At 42.9% G+C, this 15,561-nt stretch overlaps 1 protein-coding gene across 7 annotated transcripts in view; it reads right to left on the bottom strand.

Annotated features, from left to right (window-relative positions):
- Positions 1 to 8,535: 8,535 nt before the first annotated feature.
- The window catches only part of VTCN1 (V-set domain containing T cell activation inhibitor 1), a 90,812-nt gene continuing 83,786 nt past the window's right edge, over positions 8,536 to 15,561 (bottom strand). For 6 of the 7 annotated variants that reach the window (XM_021002833.2, XM_021002876.2, XM_021002861.2 and 3 more), the window contains one exon: positions 8,536 to 12,111. The gene's annotated coding sequence lies outside the window, so the exon portion shown is untranslated. Of the gene's footprint in view, positions 13,950 to 15,561 lie in introns of all 7 variants that reach the window. The other variant, XM_021002842.2, reaches the window with a different exon arrangement.

Raw genomic sequence — 15,561 nt, 5'->3', positions numbered from 1 at the left:
TACAGGCTCTTTCCCTTCTATACACCAACAAGTCTATGTCTCCCTCATCCTTAAAAAAAAAGCAACTCAACAACCCTTGTTTGATATGACTATCCTCACCATATATCTCTCCTCTCCTTGGCTGAGCTCCTTGAAAAATTTATCTGTACTAAGTGTCTCCACTTGCTCCCCCTTACTCACTTCTAAACCCTTGGCTTCAGACTTCATCATTCAATGAAAACTCCCCTTCCAAAGTTACCAATGATGTCTCAAGTTTGAAAGCAATCATCCTTTTCTCAATCTTCATCCTTCTTATCCTCTCTTTGGAATCTGACACTGCTGATCTCTTCCTGGATACACTTTCATTTAGATTTTCTTGACGCTTCTGCATCTTGGTTTTCCTCCTCTCTTTCTAACCATTCTTTCTTTGTTGGATTTTCATCCATGTCACACTAACCATAGGTGTCCCTCAAGAATCTATTCTAGGCCCTCTTCTTTTTTTTCCCCAGTAACCATCTCACTTGGTAATCTCATTAGTTCCAGTGGGTTGATACATCATCTCTGTGAAATTGATTTCTAGATCTATATATCTAGCCCTAATTGTTTTTTCCTGGCTAAATATTTTGTAGACATCTCAATGCATCCCAAAGAGAATTCGTTATTTTTCCACAAACCCTTCTCTCTTCTGAACTTCCTTATTATTGATGGAGTACCCTTTTCTCCTCGTCACCAGGTGCCCAACCTTGGTGTCATGCTTTATTCCTGGGCTCTCTTCCACTCACCCGTGTAATCCATTGCCAAATCTTGCCACTTCTGTGTTCTCAACATCTCTTGTTTATGTCTCTTTCTCCGCTCATACAGTTGCTGCACTAGCTCAGGCCTTCACCACACCTCTTGCCTGGACTATTGCAGTCATCTCCTAATTGGGTTTTTTTGTGTCAAGTCTCTCCCCACTCTAATCCATCCTCAAATCATCTGCCAAAGTGATTTTCCTAAAGTGTAGATCTACTCATTCAATTAGCTCCAGCATTGGATATCAAGTCCTTTGTTTAACAGTCCTCTTTCAAAAACAACAAAAACAACAAAAAAACAAAAAGGGGGCAGCTAGGTGGCGCAGTGGATAGAGCACCGGCCCTGGATTTAGGAGGACCTGAGTTCAAATCTGGCCTCAGACAAAAGCACTTAGTAGCTGTTTGACCCTAGGCAAGTCACTTAACCGCATTGCCTAACCCATCCCCCCCCAAAAAAAACCAATCCTCTTCACAATTTGACTTCCCTCCTTTTCCTCTCCACATACCACCGTTCATTTCTACTGGCTTATTTGCTAATCGCCAGACAGACACTTAATCTCCCATCTCTGTGATTTTGCACTGTTTTCCCAGCATCCCTGGAATGCTCTGCCTCTTCACCTCAATATCTTAGTTTCTGTTTCTTCCTTCAAAATGCAGCTCAAATCTCACCTTCTCCAGGAGGCCTAGTCTCCTCCCCGAGTTTCTAACGCTTTTCTGAGATTGCCTTCCATTTCCTCTGCATATATTGTAGAGGGTAGAGCCATGAGCCCTAAACCCTCCATTTACAGAAGGAGCTCAGCTCAGACATCTCCTCCACGGCTCTGCGACTTCCTCAGACTTTTGTGTCATGCACTTAGATAACCAACCCCCTGCCCCTTAATCCTTTTGTGTGTTGTCTTATGCCCATTAGATTATAAACTCCTTGAGGGACTGTTTCTTTTTTTGTATTTGTATCCCCATTGTTTAGCACAGTGCCTGGCTCATAGTAGGTGCTTAATAAATGCTTGTTTACTGACTGTTGTGTGTGTACCCATGTATTTGCATGTTGTTTCCTCCATTAGAATGTAAACTCCTTGAAGGCAAAGACTGTGTTTTACTTTCTTTTCATACCTGGAATTTAGTGCAGTGACTGGCATTTGTAATAAGAGCTTAATGAATGCTTTCGACTCTTGACCTCCCACCAAACCATTTGTTAGAAGTAGAGTACTAGAATACCTTCAGTTGAAAAAGGTTTACATTACCATTTTCAACCCTCCTTGCCCTTCTCTACATTATACTAGACTTTAAGAATCCTTAACTTACTCACAGTCAATTCTGTGTCCAGGAGAGGTCAGGCTTGTTCTCTTGTAATGCTTTGCAGTCGTAGCCAATAGCCACAAATACAAGCTAGCACTGTTCTTGTGATATGATATCAAGTTAACCTGTTTTCTTCTGGTGGTTGTGATTTTTATGAAACACAGAATGAGATTCAACATTATGCCTCCTAACTAGTCTTCCAACCACTGGTTTCTTCACTTTCCAATCTATTTTGTACACTTCTGGCAGGTTAATCTCCAATAAAGCATAGCTCTGATCATGTTACTTTCCTGTTAAAAAACCTAAAGTGGTTCACCATTGCCTTCTGAGTAGTCCTTCTACTACATTCAAGGCCTTCTACAGTCTGGCTTCAACATACATTTTTGGGCTACATCTTGCCTCTAGCCAAATCAGACTACTCACTCTTATTTGAACATATTTAACGGTTTTCCTCATCCTGGATATGCCCACACCATTCTTAGTCCTGCAGTGCCCTCCTTTTCTGTCTCTGCCTACCACTCCTCTAGGTTTACATGGTCTTGGTTCAAACTCAAGAATTCACTTATTACCATGTTTTTGGCTTATGCTCCCTCCCAGGTTTTCCACAGAGAACATTTATCATTCAGCTACTATTCAAGTCTATTTAGAAAAAGAAAAGAGGTACTCATTTCTTATGTAAGCATGCACTCTACCTAACAATATATCAAATATAGAAGAGGCTTTAATTAACCCAAGAAAATATGCAAAAAGACTTACACCTGAACACCTTAACAGCCAAGACAGTTCTCTTTCCATGGATGATGAACCTTCTCCTCCCACAAGGAGCTATATATTCCCCTTCTTTATAGTACTACCCCAGGGTTGAGACTCCATCACTGCCAATAACAACAAGGAAGAGAGTCACCCCGTGCTCACCTGGACCAGTATAATCCACCTAAATCCCAGCACCTGGGAAGGGCAAGGTCTAGGTTTGCCCCTCTGCATCTTCACTCTAGTTCCTACTTAGTGCAAGAATTCCTCCACTTGGTTCAGAAACTTTTCCCCGGGTGTGGGTATAGGAGGTTTGATCCCAGAACTCTTTATTGTCCAACACCTATGCTTCTGCTCTACCACAGCCCCTCCCTTGCTATAAGCTCATGTTATTTCAGCTCACTGTTTGGCCTAGGAATTCCCTGCCATTTCCTTCTGCCTCTTTGCTTCTGTCCTTGGGTCCACCTTGGCCCTTTGATAGACATGGTTCCTTGGAGAAGCTACAGCACTGTATGAGTTTGCCCTCGGGGAACTTGAACTGTGTCTGTGTGTCTGACCAGTTTTTCTCCACGTATGTAAGCTCTGGTTCTGTCCTGTGTATTGCCAGCTTTCCAGGCCTAAAAAAAGGCCAAATCCAAGGTATAGCTCAGGTAGATTACTATCTGTGACTCAATCAGTAATGTTTAATGTGGTATTAACAGTACCCAAGGTCATTAATAAGTTAATACCTTATCAAGGTAACTAATGCCAGAACAAAGGCCTCAGAGAATTAACCTGGTTAACAAGGAGAATTAACCTTATCAAGAGCATAACATCTCATTAAGGAGGCCAGAGGGATTTGGGAGTACTTCCCCATGCTCTATACTGGGCACAATCTTTCATATTTTTGTTCATGTCTTATCAGCTCAGCTAGCTAAGATTCTCCAATGTGCTTTGTTTAACTTTAAGTCACCCTTGTTATCTAACCTCGCATGTAGTAGACACTTTATAATGTTTGTTAGTTTCCACTGAGTGAACTTATTGATGTAAATTCTGCCCTGAACATCTCTGAAATCCTTGGAGGCCCCTTTTGTACCAGAGACCTGTTTCATAATTAACGAGAAAAAGGAAGCAGTGATTGTCTCTTGAAGAGGATGTCACACCTATCGTTTAGCATGTAGTTAAGACATTCTTGTTATTGTAAAGCTGGAGTGAAAGGATTCTGAAAAACCAAGAAAGTGATTATTCATTCTCATTCCATAACTCATGTATTACCTTCATGACCTAGAAAAGGAAAAGTGAAGGTCTGGATTTAAAAGGAAGAAAAAGGGAATGAGGATGGGGAAGAATGAAATTCTCTGCTTTTAGCACCCCAGATCTCAGAGAAAATGGCCCTCTCATTGGGTTGCAGGTATAGCCCCAGGCCCCAGAATTGAGGTGTCTGGAGCTTGTCAAACTACCCCCACCTCTCAATTTCCTTCTTTGAAGATTGGACTCACACTGGCTTCATTTCATTTTCATTCTGTAATCTTGTGTCATTCTTCTGAACATTTAAAGTAGTTCCCTGTGATTTGGGCAGAACTGTTGCATTCTTCTTAGAGCTGAAGAGTGCGTGTTATCTACACCTGCTGAGCTGTCGTGCCCCAGTTCCATAAATGTCCTCTGACCTGCTTTGTATCAGTAGAGAATTGGATGAGGTCTTTGGTTGTGTCCCAGGTGGTCAAATGTCAAACTCCTCTCTAGTCAGAGATGGTCAAGAGCTGATCTCATTAGTTAATGTGAGTATAGCACTTTGTTGGTTTTTTTGCGGGGAGGCGGAAGCGATTGGGGTTAAGTGACTTACCCAGAGTCACACAGCTAGTAAGTATTATGTGTCTGAGGCCGGATTTGAATTCAGGTCCTCCTGACTCCAGGGCCAGTGTTTTATCCACTGTGCCAGCTAGCTGCCCCTGTATAGCACTTTGAAAACAAAGTGCTGTGTAAATGCTATTCATGAGGATGAGAAGCATCATCATGATGATGTCATTTACTTTTAGAGTTACCATGAATTAATTTCCCCCTCTCCAAAATATTGAGCTAAAGAGCCTCTATATCCTAGTCTGCTTCTCTCCCACCTCTTCCATTTTCAGGACATGTTGCTCTTTGTTTTTATCTTAATATGGAGGGTACTTAGAAAATAGCTAGCATGTATGTAGTGCTTTAAGGTTTACAAAGCATTTACATGTGTCAACTCATTTGATCGTCACATGTTGTCCTGGGAGGTAGGTGTGATTATTATCCCCATTTTATACATGAGGTAACTGAGGCACAGAGAGATTAAGTGACTTGCCCAGGGTCACACATCTAGTCAGTGTCTGAGGCAGGATATGAACTCTCAAGCCTTGCTGACATCAGCACTTCTGATTTCTTGAGTTCCTCTTTCAATTGGAAGTGACTTCCTATTGCTTTGTTCATTTCAGTTCATTAGATAATAGGGTTTGGCTTTGAAAGAGACTTTAGCAGGAGCAGCTGGGTGGCTCAGTGCCACCGGCCCTGGAGTCAGGAGGACCTGAGTTCAAATCCTCAGACACTTGACACTTACTAGCTGTGTGGCCCTGGGCAAGTCATTTAACCCTATTGCCTAACAAAAAAAGAAAAAAAAAAGAAAGAGACCTTAGCAAGCAACCATCTAATCTAACCCCTTTATTTTACCAATGAGAAAACTGAGGTCCAGAGTAGCACATATCTTACACACAGGTCAAACAATAAGTAAGAGAGTTGGGATTTGAACACAGTTCTTTTTTACTCCAGATTTAGTGCTTTTTCCATGCTGGCTTTTTTTAATAGGTGGGGACCATCTCTAGTCATCCTGATCTTTGTCTTGCCCCTGGACCCAGCTGGCTCTGGAGGAGAAAGTGAGGCTGGTGACTTTGCACAGCTCTCCCTCACTTAAATCCAGTTCGTATGCAAGTCATGACATCACCTCTCTGATGTCGTGGTCCTCTTCAAGAATGAAGGACAGACGACAACAACAACAACAAAACTTTAATAGGTGAACCAGGACAACATACTCTGAAGGTATGCTTGGGACTTGAGTCAGGGCAGGTCAGGAGGCCAGGATAGGGACCAACAACTATCATTCAGGCCGGCCGGCCAAGTGCTGCCTGAATAGAGCAGAGATTGGGAAGAGCAGGAAATTAAAACACTTGGGCTTGGGAACCCAGGCTGTTAGGTGTCTGGCAAAAAGTCTGTGCAACGTGGAGTAAGAAACCCAGGCCAGGCTCCATATCTGTCTAAGAAGCCTCTAGGTCAGAAGCTGGGCAAAGTAAAAGAAAGAGGGCACCATCCAGAAGAATGCAACTTTATACCGAGCCTTGGACATATGTGTGTGTGTGTGTGTGTGTGTGTGTGTGTATACACACACACACACACATATATGTCCTTGGGGGCCAGAGTCTCCCTATGTACCTTATATATGTGCGTGTGTGTGTATGTATATATATGTATATATACATACACACACACACACACACACACATATATATATATGTATATATATTTATATTTATATGTATGGTCTTGGGGGCCAGAGTCTCCCTATGTACCTTTTGGCTAGGCCAGAGATTTAGTTCCAGAATATGGGTGGGCCAGAGGAGTGAGTTAGAGACTAATAGTCAGTAGCATGTTTTCATAAAAATTTATCATGCCAGGTTAACTTCACTTGTTTTGTTTTTTATCTGGTAATTAGCCTTGTAGATTCAGGAAAATTTTGTAGAAGTAGCTTATGTATTTATTTTTTAATAAAGCATTTGTCAAGTTTCTAATGATTTCCTTCTATCAACCAATCAATCAGCATTTATTGGCTACTATGGGCTACACCCGGTGCTAGGCTCTGGGTAAACAAAATACAAAAAAGAAATAATGGTACTTATATTGAGGGATATAAGAAGTACACATATAAATGTATACAAAATAAATATAAAGAGAATAAACGCAAATAAATGCAATGCAGTTAAATACAAGGTTGTTTTGGAGGGGGCACTAGCAATTGGGACATGAGGAAAAGGTTTCATGTCACAGGTGGTCCACGAACTGCATCATGAAGAGATGTCTTGAGGGAATCCTTGAAATAGAGCTGAAGAGGAAATGCGTTCCAGGCATGGGGGACAGCTATGGCAAAGGCCTAGAAATGAGAGATGAAGGGTGATGTGTGAGGAACAGAGAAGGCCAGTTTGAATGGACTGCAGAGTAGGGAAGGAGTAATGTACAACGGGACTAGAGAGATCGACGGGGTCAGGAGGGAAAGGGAATCCACTGGAGAAGGAAATGGCAAATCCCTCCAGTGTCCTTGCCAAGAAAACCCCATGGACAAAGTCTATAGGGTCGTGTAAAGTCGGACACGACTGACTGAATAACAACAGCTGCATTTCAGAGGGGAGGGGCCAGGATGACAAAATCAAAGATACCATGATTAGTTCCAGGAAATGGGAATATTTATTCTGGAAAAGAGGAAGACTGAGCAGAAAACATCTTGATAGAAAGTCTTTCAAGATTTTAAGAGCTGTCTTGCAGAAATGGGAATAGACTTGTTCTGCTTAGCCTCAGTGGACAGAACGGTAAGGAGAATTTGTGGGAGGTACAGTGACATAGATCTGGTCTTGATATATAGTAAAACCTCTTAATAAGTAGAGCTGTCCAAAAGCAACATGGGATGCTTTTGAAGGTAATGAGTTCTTCTTCAGTAGAGGTCTTTAACAGAAGGCTAGACAACCATTTATTAGAAGTATTGTAAAGGGAAGTCTTGGTTAGGTACAGGTTGAATTAAGATCACCCCAGAGATCACTTCCAATGCTCAAATTCTAAAATTCTATGTGAACCTCTGTGCCTCAATTTCTCATCTGTAAAATGAAAAAATGGTCCCAATCATGGTCTAATTCATTGTGTTGTGAGGAATAAATTAAATACTGTGTATGAACGTACTTTGTAAACAGTGAAGTATTACACAAGTTCAAAGAATTATTAGGCATAATTGTACTGTACTTCATCTCTGTGTGTATTCCCTCCACCAATGCAGGTGCAGACCCTCCTTGTCTTAGTGTTTTTGTAGCTCCCTCAAACTTTCCTCACCTGATAGCCAACCTTGGATCATGAACCTCTCCCCACCCTTAGATAAGCTCATCCTCAGGTAATAGGTGCCATGGTCCAACCTGTACCTTAAATCTTCCCAGTTTGGTGTAGTACTTGCCAGGGCTTACACTTCCCAGGCAGAACCTTTGAGAATTGAGGGCCACCACTACTCTATGATGAGGCCTCAGATGGAGAATGGCATACTCCCTGTACTTATATCAAGGGAGAAAAAGGAGGGATTGTGGTCGTCATGGCGGGTGTCAGGAACCTTACATTCTACCTATGGTTCTACCTCCATGAATCAGTACCAGGGAGACTGTCTTCTTTTAGCCATCTCTTTCTTCAGCCAGGTTCTCCTTTCCATGGTCTTTAGCTAGCTGGACTTATCAATCCAGATTCCTTAGCTTCCTTCACATATCAAACCCAGAAGCCCGAAGCTGGCTTTAGCAGTTACTCTGGTAAACAGATGCTTCATCAGAGTGGAGGTAGAAGTTTGGAGAAGCTGGATGGGAGTGGGGCATGGCAGCTGAAAATTAAGGACCAAAACAGTCCTATGAAGATCAAGCATGTTGGGGGCCCTCCAGACTTCTGAATGTTACGGCTAGTACAGTCAGTAAATTTGGCCACTTCTATATTGGAGCAGTAAGTCTTTAGCAAGTCTTTATTGGTCATCTACAATTCGCTTGGCAGTGTGTGGAATATAGAAGTGAAGGATGTAGTACCTGCTTTCAGAGAGCTTACATTATAAGCTGGGAAGATAAGACATACACACGTGAAACATACCATGCAATAGAAGACATTCTATACTAGTTTTAAATTGTTTGGTATAGACAACTTTAGTAGGAATTCAAGGGGAGGGGAGGTCGATGAGGACTGTACCAGTCCGAGGGAACTTCATGGATGAGGAAGCACTTCAAAACATAGATGTAAGCTGGCAGGGACACCTTTGAGGTGATCTGGTCTAATCCCCTTATTTTACGGAGGTGAAAACTGAGACCCAACAAGGAAATGCCTTGTCCCAGTCACAGAGCAGGAGAATGCAGAGTCAGGCTAGCACTTTTCTGACTGCTGCCAAACCTCGTGAGGCCTTGAAGAGCAGGTGGGACCTAAGGAAGAGAGGGACTTCAAGCAGAGGATGGGGAAACAAGGCAGCATTTAGAATGGATAGAGAGGCCGTGCTCCTTTCTCTGGGATTCCCTTAGGATTTCCCAGTCTCTGCTCCATCCAGGGTTCCAGCTCTGTGTATGAAAAATACAAACCAAGACCAGTTCCAAAGAAGAAGCAAACTGCCACAGGAGGGGAGGCAGTAAAGTCAGTCTTGTTGGGCGGTGATTGAATGGCTGGCATGACTTAAGCAGCCAGAGGGAGTCTGGGAAATGCATAGCTCTTAAATATGCCAGAAGCACATCACACATTTCAAAATACAGTCACCCCCTCAGACAAAAAAGGCCCCACCCCATGCAGGCTCAATGCACAGACCTCTATGTGTTCTCAAAACAATCCTCCACACAACCCAAGGGTAACCGGAGGCCTTGAGGTTTGACTTGTTTGTTCCCTTGCAAAGGGAGAGTACACTTGGGCATCTGAGTTGGTCTTTTCCCAGGTTTTCCCAGTGGCTATCATTTGCTTCATTCCTCGCATTTGCATTCATTTTGCATTCAGCTTGTATGATGTATAGATATCACCAGAGGAGTTGAGTGTGTGGTCAGTAACTAAATGTTGATGGGTATAGGTAGAATTTGTTGGAGAGGGGGACCTGAATCTTTCTCCTACTTGGTTCCCCGAGGCCTGGCTAGCAAAGGACTTGCCTGGCATTAAGCTGTGGTGTGTAGCAGTCTGAAGAATAGCAAGTTCCTAGGGGCAGCTAGGTGGCACAGTGGATAGAGCACTGGCCTTGGATTCAGGAGGACCTGAGTTCAAATCTGGCCTCAGACACATAACACTTACTAGCTGTGTGACCCTGGGCAAGTCACTTAACCCCATTGCCTAGCCAAAAAAAAAAAAAGAATAGCAAGTTTCTTGTGCCCCACCCCTAGACTGTGTTAGTAAGGACTCTACAATTAGTAGTAGACAATTAGTAAGGATTCTACAAGTTTGTAGTCTTGGGTGGGCTACTAATTCACTTTATAGTTTTGGACCAGTCATTGACCCTTTCTGGGCCCCACTTCTTAAATTTCAAGATGTGTTGAACTGGGCCAGATTTTTTGTGTAGTGGAGAAGAGAGGATTCTGCTGGCCTATGAGGTCCTTCCAAGTTCTGGACTGTCATCTATAAGGTCTTATTTGATGTTAACATTCTATGAATCTGACTCTTCACTAGTAAAGATTATAAAACCAGTATGGCATAATGTATAAAGGGCTGGCTTTGTAACTAGGTAAGCCCGGGTACAAGGGCTGCCTCTGGCACTATCAGCTGTGTGACTCTGGACAAACCATTTAACCTCCCAGTGCCTTGTTGATGTGTCCTGGAATTGAGTTTCCGTGTTGGGAGTTTCCCCATTGGACCACAGGTCCAGAGTGCTTCCCTAGGATCAGATCTGATGGGATTTCATTGGTCAGCTTTCCTCTGGGGGCCCACTTTCCTCCTCTTTGCCTCCCCAGTACTGCCTTCTAAACCAGTGATCCCCTGGAAGCGGTATGGCTTCACATAGTCACATGTCCATAAGCACTCAAAGCCCCCCCACTTCTCAGACCTCCCTGTCAGTTCTTTCACCTGCCCTTAATTTCTCTGGCCTGGTTAGCCAGCAGAGAATGGGCATGGGAAATGTAAATTTAACAACTCAGAGAAATCTGAAAGTCAAGTTTCCTACAATAGATTTGAAATAGAATCTTGAACCGTGACCTCCCATGGAAAAGTGATGACTCTTAGTACACACAAAACACAGTAAGGGAAGAAGGGAACCAGAAACAAATATTCCCTTGGCCCCAGCTCTTCACCCCTAGTTCTTGGTCTTGAGGGCTCACTGCTTGATCCCTCTGTCAGGAAGCATATTTGTGTTGCCTTTCATTACATTTTGTGCTAAGCTTGATTCTGAGGATCAAACTGGGAGGCTCCTTCTTGGGGCAGGGTCTTGGTTTGTAACAAAAGGCAGGGAAGACGTTAGGAATTTAAGTAGCCAGAGTGGGCTAGAATGATGCAGGGCTTTCCCATTATCTACATCTTGATACTGGTCTCTTGGAGATAGCAGCCGTGTGATCACCAGACGTGGAGGCCTGGGCAGGCTGCCCATCTTGTCCTTGTACCCAACAAGCCTGAGGACGGGGCATCCCTCGGCAGTGGAGAAACTGTGCTGCTTCCCTCTTCTTTCCTGGAATTGTTCTCCTCTGAGTGCTGCTGAGAGCTGCTCACAGAGCAAAAATGGCCACAGTCCTAAAGATCTCCTCACATCAGACACAGTCAGTGGCTTCTCTGGACTAGTAAGGATGAATTTCTTTGTAGCAGAAAAGTTGAGTCCCAGGAAGCAGCAGAATGGAATATGAGGTAGTCCTGGGGTCATGAAAAGAGAGCTAGACCTCTCTTTTGTGGCAGACCAAGACCTGGGCCTCAGGCCCAACCCTATGTTACCTCAGTCAAGTGACTCCCCTTCTGGGGCTTTGTTTCCTCATTTATCAAGTGAAGGACTTGGACTGGGTGATTTCTAAGGTCTCTTCTAGCTCTAAATCTTGGGGGCCTAAGGATTATTGAGGGGGGAAGCACCTAAATAATTTTGTGCACTCAACGAAGGAAAATATCTTACATTTCATTGGTGCTCAACAAGTAGGAAGAGGACAACAAAGCACTCTGGGATATTTGGCCCACCACTGAAATACAGTCCCTTTGGGGCTAGGGCCATGCTGCACTGCAGGCAGTTCAAGAAGCCCAGGATACATTTTATAATGGACATTTGAAGTGAAATTTAGAGCATCTTTAGAGTTGCCCTAAATGCCAGTGGTCATCCAGGAATTATGAGGGGAGGGGTCTGTCCGTGACGTGGCAGGAGGAAGGGGAAGGCAGTTTTGGCAGGAAAGTCATTGTGTCCAGGTAGTTGTAGAAGGGCACTGAGATGGTTCTCTGTTTCAGATGAATCATTTTCCAAGCTATGAACCTTCCTAGAGGAAGATGGGTTAATTGTCTACACACTGGTGTGTTTCACGAGTTGCTTTTTATTTCTTTCTTGCTTCTTGATCTTACTCATTCAATCCAGCTTTCCAGCAGTGAAGGCATGTACCCTCTAGAAAAAGAAGCAGCATGTTAAAAAAAAATCATGTCTTCAAGAGGTTTTGGGGACTCTGAAAAAAATAGCAATAAGGTGTCATTCATCCATTTATTTGTTCAACAAATATTTATGTGCATAGAGTTGTATTGTGCACTTAGCAAGGAGAAACAAAAACTAATTGAGCAGGTCTACTCATTTTCTATTCTGTTTCTGTTTTGTTTACTCTATCAGTAGGTAGTAAGAGAACTATTGTGGCCTTTGATGACCTTGAGGTGCCTGGCCCAGAGGAACTACATTCTAGGGCACTGAAACACTGGCAGATGTGATTGCTGAGCTACTGGCAGTGACCTTTGAAAAGTCTTGGAGAAGGGGAGTGAGATGTACTGCAGCACTGGAGAAGGAAAAATCCCCCATTCCCAAAAAATGAAGAAGATGAAGTCTATAGAAACTACAGGCCAGCGAGGTTGAGTTCTATTCCTGGCAAAGTTCTAGAGCATATTGTTAAGGGAACGGTTGTTGAACATCTGGAAGAGGAAGGAATGTTCACAAAGAGACAGTGTGGCTTCCTCAAGAGCAGGTCGTGGGGTCACAGACTTAGGCCTGGAAGGGACCTCAGAGGCCCTAGAGTCCAGCTGCCTTATTTACAGATGTGCTCGTGCCAGACTAACCTCATTTCCTCCTTTTATACAATTACTAAATTGGGGAACCAAGAGAAGGTGGGTGGCAGATGTGGTGTGCCTACTTCAGCAAAGCGTTTGACAGAGTCTTTCATGACATTTTCATGGGAAAGATAGAGAAATGTGGACTGGATGATAGTACAATTAGATGGACTTAGACTTAGTGAACTGGCTGGATCCAGAGTAATTATTAATAGTTCTGTTGCAACTCAGAAGGAGGTCTCCAGTGGAGTGCCCCAAGGATTTGTGCTTGGCCCTATGATTTTTAACATTTTAATTAATGATTTGGATAAAGATACATATATTATATGTCAAATTTTCAAATGATGCGAAGCTGGGAAGAATGACTAGATGACTGAATAGGATTCAGAAAGATTTTGACAGGCTGGAACACTGAGCCAAGTCCAGTAGGACGAAATTTAATGGGAATAAATGTAATGTCTTACACTTGGAATCAACAAATCTACTTAATAAATACCAGATAGGGGGAAAGGAGCCATGGTTAAATAGCAGTTTGATGAAGATATTGAGGTTTTAGTGGGCTGCAAGTTCAGTTTGAGTCAATGGTGTGATCTGGCAGCTAAAAAAGCCAGATCACAATGACGTGATTTGAGCTCCCTTGAAAAGGGCCTGCTTTCAGGAATAAAGGAGGTGGGATAGGTTGATGTATTCCCACTACATATGTAGTTTTGTGTTTACTTCTGAGCATTATATTTTAGAAAAGATAAACTGGAGAGAGCATCCAGAGAAAGGCAACTGGGATGGTGAACAAGCCCAAGTTCGTGGCATGTGAAGACTGATGGGACTGGAGAAGACTGGAGAAGAGCAGCCTTATGGGCACACACTAGCTGTCTTCAGATATTTGAAGGGTTGTCACGTGGAAGAGGAATCAAATCTGTTCTGTTTGGTCCAAGAGAGCAGTACCAGGAGTAATGGATAGAAGTTGCAAAGGAGCAAATGTAGTAGCCTTGATGCCAGAAAAGGCTTCCCAACAATTAGAGCTGTGTGAGAGGCAATGGAATGCCTTAGTAAGCAAGCCCTGCATTCCCCCTCTCTGGGAGTTTCTGAGCAGAGGCTGAATGGCCGCTTGTCCAGTAGGCTATAGAAGGTTCACTTATCAGGTAGGATTTGGATCTGATGGCCCCTGGGGTCCCTTCCTTTGGAGACATTGTGGTTCTGTGAAAAGAAATCCAAGATAGCATGTCTGCCCTTGAAGCAACTTACATCCTGTGTGAGGCATATTTTCATGATTCGGGCAACTAGAGAATATTTATAAAGAAACGTAAACAAGCACAAGATATTGTGGCATAAATTCTATTTAATTTCCCTCAGAGTTTGAGCAGAAAGATGAGGCTCCCTTGGGAGGGCTCTTTGGAGGTCATTTTTGAGATGGGTCTCAAAGGAAGAATGGCAAGCATGCACTGTCAGAGAGGAAGGAGGAGCAAATTCATTAATTTCATGTGCCAGGGATGGCAGGAGGAAAGGCAGTTGAGATGATTATTTGGCTGGAGGGGAGGGCCATGTTGAGAAGTAATAAGAAAGAATGAAATGTCAATGGAGGGACTTTAACACTGGGATGAGGAGCTTCAGACTGACAACAGGAAAAGGGAGCCATTATTGGGTCTTAGGCAGTAGAGTGAAATGATGGAATCTGAGTTTGTGGAAGATTCTGATAATCAATTGGAATGGGGAGGAAAATGGAGAAAAAGCAGCAGAAGAGTATTACTAATATAATTGATGATATAACATCAATCATCATTATAAGCCATTAAAGCTTGTAGCACTTGCTGATTTCTGAGATATAAATGTTCACATTGAAAATTCAGTCCTGCTGGCTCTAGCACACCCTTTCCTATGTGTCACAGTGCTCAGTGACTGTTGAACTGAAGAAGAATTAACATATTAGTGAGGTCTTTTTATCCTTCTCTGATCAGGGCTAACCATTTATTTGTCTTAATTTGTTTTGCTTTCATTGAAGAATGTGATGCCCTTCAGTAAAAGATATCTAGGTTTCTATAAATATGTCCAATAAAATTTCAATTCAATTAAATATTGATTAATTGTCTTCTATGTATAGTATAGAGTACTGTGTTTTTCAGGAGATACAAAGATGAATAAAACATCATCCTATACTCAAATGAGCTTATCCTAGAAGAAAGATAAAGCATGTACACAACTATTGATAATATCAATAGCTCAAATTTTGTAGAACATTATACTTTACAAAGTGCTTTCTTCAAGACAACCCTGTGTGGTTGGTAGTGCAAGTATTATCTGCATTTTACAGATGAGGAAACTGAGGCTCGAGGAGGTTAGGGTCTCATGAATACAAAATAGACCATAAAAAGTGCATGAGAGATAGAAGAGGTACATGAGGACTTGGGAAGTGATGATTATTTCTAACTATCACAGTCAGGCAAAGCATCATGTGAAAGTTAGCATTTATGTTGAATCTTGGAGGATGTGTGGGATTTCAAAAGGTAGAGATGGGGAAAAGGGCATTCTAGAAACAGGCCAAGGCGTGAGTAAAGGTGCAGAGGCAAGGGTTAGATTTAACAGGGGTGGGGTACCTGCAGTCTCGAGGTCCTCAAGTGCAGCCCTTTGACTGAATCCAAACTTCACAGAACAAATCCCCTTAATAAAAGAATCTGTTCTGTAAAACTCGGACTCAGTCAGAAGACTGCACCCAAGGAGCTAGAAGGCCACATGTGGCCTTGAGACTGCAGGTATTCCACCCCTGGGTTGGAACATAGGAAGAATAGGAGGTCCTTTCCTAAGGAATGCTGAC

The sequence above is a fragment of the Phascolarctos cinereus genome, unplaced genomic scaffold, assembly GCF_003287225.1.
Source record: "Phascolarctos cinereus isolate Bilbo 61053 unplaced genomic scaffold, phaCin_HiC Scaffold_5;HRSCAF=322, whole genome shotgun sequence".
Lineage (NCBI taxonomy): Eukaryota > Metazoa > Chordata > Mammalia > Diprotodontia > Phascolarctidae > Phascolarctos > Phascolarctos cinereus.
The sequence above is the reverse complement of the archived record's forward strand: the minus strand, read 5'-3'. Positions and strand labels throughout refer to the sequence as shown.